This window comes from Odontesthes bonariensis, chromosome 16, assembly GCF_027942865.1.
Source record: "Odontesthes bonariensis isolate fOdoBon6 chromosome 16, fOdoBon6.hap1, whole genome shotgun sequence".
Classification (NCBI taxonomy): domain Eukaryota; kingdom Metazoa; phylum Chordata; class Actinopteri; order Atheriniformes; family Atherinopsidae; genus Odontesthes; species Odontesthes bonariensis.
The window spans coordinates 999,218-1,004,576 of NC_134521.1; positions in this window are offsets into that span (position 1 = coordinate 999,218).

The window sequence follows — 5,359 nt, forward strand, 5'->3', positions numbered from 1 at the left end:
GCTCCGGACTCTCTGACGGACTCCGGCCGGCCGGCGGAGCTCCTCCTCGGGTTAAAGTGCTTATTCAGGCGCGGGACTTCTGGTGTGCGTGTGGGCGTGGGCGTGCGTGTGAGTGTGTCCTTTTATGGTCCAAATGTTTCATGTGGGAAAGTTACACCAACACCCTCCATCTGTCTGCGGACTGTGGCGCGCGCGCGTGTGTGCGCGTGTTATATGTGACTATAGATAGATAGATAGATAGATAGATAGATAGATAGATAGATAGATAGATAGATAGATAGATAGATAGATAGATAGATCTGCCTGGTCTAGCTGGGGGTTGAGAGCTCAGACTTTTTGTCAGACTGGCTACAGCGCTGAAGAGAAACCTGGGATTGTTCTTATTCTCTTCTATCAATGATGAATAATAAGCAGTTCTAGCTTTACGAAGGGCTTTCTTAGACATTATTAAACTGTATTTACATACTAACTGAGACTCTTCTAAATTAGAGGAACGCCACTGTCTCTCCAGCTTTAAAGCAGCTGTAATTATACCAAGGAGCCAGCCTCTTCTGACTGATTACCTTCCTTTTCAGAGGGGCAACATTGTCCAGTGCTGTACGCATTTAAACTATAGTGCTGTCAACAAGGGAGTCAAGCTTTAACATTTAGGTAGCCGTCCGCTGGTGTTGCACATGGCACTGAAGAAACTAATGATGGAATTAACTCTTTAAATCTGGTTACAGCATGATAGACACCTTATGTGTGTAAAATTCTTCTCAGAAGCTGTAAACTCAAAGGTTATCAGAAAATGGACAGATAAGACAGGGCTATGAGGAATTTAAGTGGAATGTTATTCATTTGATTGAATTGGATTGTAATGAATTGAATTGAAGTGAATCTTTAAAGTGCTCTGAGACTACCTTTGTTTGGAATTGGCACGACATGAATAAAACTGAATTAAATTGTTAGACATTCGAAAAGTAGCCTAAGGTATAAAGATGTGATGTTACTTTAATGGGCCAGTTGTTGGTGTCAGGAAGGTGGGCAGCATGCGGCGGGCCCTCAGCCAGTGAATATGGGACGACTGCCCGCTCCATTAAGCTTTGATGATGCACCCTCACAGCTGGGCCTTCAGTAACCTGAAGGGTTAGGGTCAGGGTCAGTAAGCTGAAGGGTTAGGGTCAGGGTCAGTAACATGAAGGGTTAGGGTCAGGGTCAGTAACATGAAGGGTTAGGGTCAGGGTCAGTAACATGAAGGGTTAGGGTCAGGGTCAGTAACATGAAGGGTTAGGGTCAGGGTCAGTAACATGAAGGGTTAGGGTCAGGGTCAGTAAGCTGAAGGGTTAGGGTCAGGGTCAGTAACCTGAAGGGTTAGGGTTAGGGTCAGTAAGCTGAAGGGTTAGGGTCAGGGTCAGTAACATGAAGGGTTAGGGTCAGGGTCAGTAACATGAAGGGTTAGGGTTAGGGTCAGGGTCAGTAAGCTGAAGGGTTAGGGTCAGGGTCAGTAACATGAAGGGTTAGGGTCAGGGTCAGTAACATGAAGGGTTAGGGTTAGGGTCAGGGTCAGTAAGCTGAAGGGTTAGGGTCAGGGTCAGTAACATGAAGGGTTAGGGTCAGGGTCAGTAACATGAAGGGTTAGGGTCAGGGTCAGTAAGCTGAAGGGTTAGGGTCAGGGTCAGTAAGCTGAAGGGTTAGGGTCAGGGTCAGTAACATGAAGGGTTAGGGTCAGGGTCAGTAACATGAAGGGTTAGGGTCAGGGTCAGTAAGCTGAAGGGTTAGGGTCAGGGTCAGTAACCTGAAGGGTTAGGGTTAGGGTCAGTAAGCTGAAGGGTTAGGGTCAGGGTCAGTAACATGAAGGGTTAGGGTCAGGGTCAGTAACATGAAGGGTTAGGGTCAGGGTCAGTAAGCTGAAGGGTTAGGGTCAGGGTCAGTAACATGAAGGGTTAGGGTCAGGGTCAGTAACATGAAGGGTTAGGGTCAGGGTCAGTAAGCTGAAGGGTTAGGGTCAGGGTCAGTAACCTGAAGGGTTAGGGTTAGGGTCAGTAAGCTGAAGGGTTAGGGTCAGGGTCAGTAACATGAAGGGTTAGGGTCAGGGTCAGTAACATGAAGGGTTAGGGTCAGGGTCAGTAAGCTGAAGGGTTAGGGTCAGGGTCAGTAACATGAAGGGTTAGGGTCAGGGTCAGTAACATGAAGGGTTAGGGTTAGGGTCAGGGTCAGTAAGCTGAAGGGTTAGGGTCAGGGTCAGTAACATGAAGGGTTAGGGTCAGGGTCAGTAAGCTGAAGGGTTAGGGTCAGGGTCAGTAAGCTGAAGGGTTAGGGTCAGGGTCAGTAACATGAAGGGTTAGGGTCAGGGTCAGTAACATGAAGGGTTAGGGTCAGGGTCAGTAACATGAAGGGTTAGGGTTAGGGTCAGGGTCAGTAAGCTGAAGGGTTAGGGTCAGGGTCAGTAACATGAAGGGTTAGGGTCAGGGTCAGTAAGCTGAAGGGTTAGGGTCAGGGTCAGTAACATGAAGGGTTAGGGTTAGGGTCAGGGTCAGTAAGCTGAAGGGTTAGGGTCAGGGTCAGTAACATGAAGGGTTAGGGTCAGGGTCAGTAAGCTGAAGGGTTAGGGTCAGGGTCAGTAAGCTGAAGGGTTAGGGTCAGGGTCAGTAACATGAAGGGTTAGGGTTAGGGTCAGGGTCAGTAAGCTGAAGGGTTAGGGTCAGGGTCAGTAAGCTGAAGGGTTAGGGTCAGGGTCAGTAAGCTGAAGGGTTAGGGTCAGGGTCAGTAACATGAAGGGTTAGGGTTAGGGTCAGGGTCAGTAAGCTGAAGGGTTAGGGTCAGGGTCAGTAACCTGAAGGGTTAGGGTCAGGGTCAGTAAGCTGAAGGGTTAGGGTCAGGGTCAGTAACCTGAAGGGTTAGGGTCAGGGTCAGTAACCTGAAGGGTTAGGGTTAGGGTTAGGGTGTCAGCCCAGAATGACATTTATATAATATACAACCTGCAGTGGCTGCTGGGACACCTCCGTGTGGAGGTAAATAAATGACTGATGGTGAAAGGACACAAACATCTGTTCTCAGTTTTTTCATTCTGGGAAACCTTGGAGGATTTAAACCGGAATAAAAGCCTTTGAGGCTGAGCATGGGTTGGAGGTTAAACTCATGGTGCCGTAAAGGTTCCTTCTTGACGTGGAAACAGAATTCCTTGAGCATTGTACTTCTGCATCGTAACCTCTTACCTCAAAGCCTACATTTAAGTGCTTATCAAATGTTCTTGAGTCTCATGGTGTTTGCATTTCAGTGAAGAGACATGTGGCTGCAACCTGTAAGTGAATAATTGAGTAACTTTAATTGGCTCCACATTAAAGTAATTGGATGCTAAAGAGTGCAGTAGAAGGGAATCTTCCAGGGTTAATGCAAGCTGATGCGTCCGATGTGTCGTTACTCAGAAGCAGCTGAACAATTGTTCCTGGGAAGTGAAAATAATCTTCATTTTCAAGAACTCTGCAGGTGACGGAGTGAAACATCTGTCCAGATGTGGAGCCAGCTGGTTCTGACGATCCTTCTGCAGCTTCTGCACTGAACTGTTCAGGAGCTTCACGTCCACAACCACTCTGGACTGTCATAAGACAGACAGATGTTCTGTGAGAATCCAGCTGTGGCACATTAACCAACCTTACATTCAGAGCTCAGCGGAGCTCCGTGAGATGGTTGTTGGATGAAACTACAGCTTCCAGCTGTTTAACGAGCCATGGACCTTTTTCACAGAAACCATCAGAGTAATTGACCGGCTCAACCCTTCCTCAGAAGCTGAAGTGGTCACTGTGCAGAGAACGTGAACCGGATTTCTAATCTCACAATACGATTCGATTCGATTCGATACGATATGATGCGATGCGATGCGATACGATTCGATACGATACGATACGATACGATACGATACGATTCGATACCATACCATACGATTCGATACAATTCAATATGATACGATACGATACGATTTGATTCGATTCGATACAATTCCTTTCGATACGATTCGATACAATTCGATACGGTTCGATACGATTCGATTCCATACGATTCGATATGATTCAATTCCATACAATTCCATACGATTCGATACGATACGATACGATACGATACGATTCGATACGATACGATACGATTACGATTCGATACGATACGATACGATACGATACGATTCGATTCGATACGATACGATACGATACACTTACATCATTTTCTGGGTAAAAAAGGGACAGTGTGATTTGACATGAATCGTCGCTGATTGGACCGGTGGTCCGACCTTTGAACCGGAAGGAGGACACAGATAGACAAACGGAAACAAACGTGAGAGCTGTGCACTTTATACAACATTTTTAGGAACTAATTTATCACTGTTTTGTAGAATGTTTTTTGTTGTCTGAATCAAGACTCCTGTGTTTCCTGTCAAAAATTTTATTTTAATTATCTTTGCATTTTAGGTGCTTATGCATTGTTTTTTGTATTGTATTGTATTACCTTAATGTTCTGTGTTTTCACTAATTGTAACGTCTGACTTTTCAATAAAGTTTGCTTTTTAAAAAAATGAATTTAATTTAAAAATGAAATAAATAAAATATTCGATACTCGCGGCTGAAAAATGTATACTTTATCGGGAAACGAAATGTCGATATATATCGCAGTATCGATAAAATTGCTCACCCAGAGTTCACCTGTGCCTTCAGCAATTAACAGAACTGTCAGCCTACGCTTCAAAAATCATTCGCTGTGCCAGGCAACAAACCCGTGATTGGTCGGCTAACAACATAATTTCCTGAATCACTTTCCCGGTTTAGCTCCTTCCTCTCAGAACAACAACACCGCCATCTTTGAAAGAGTTTACTGTGTGCCGGTCAACATTTAGTCAAAATTATTTGCATTTCAACATCAACGAGCTCCAACTCCAACAACAGTGTTTCTCTCTCGTTCGCCATCGTACACTGTGAGGAGTGGAACGGAGCCGGAAGGTGACCCATCAATCAACCACTTTCACTATAGACGTAAGAGACTTTGAAAGGTTTAAAGCCTCTGTGTGACCACCAGTGATGCCAGTAACGCGTTACTTAATAAAGCGTTACTTAGTAAAGCGTTACTGTAGTCGGACTACTTTTTTCAGTAACGAGTAGTCTAACGCAACTACTATTTCAAAACTAGTAGTAAGATTGAAGTTACTTATCTAAAACATCGTGCGTTACTATTCTTATGAGTTATTATATCAGTGTCCGAGACGGGAGCGGGGTTTGCCTGAAGTCACTCGTTGTTTTACATCTACCTACCCAGTAAAAGTGATCTGTCCCACTAAAATGTGAAACACCAGCGATATTATTTGTTACATTTTACTCACTTTCCCTAATCATTT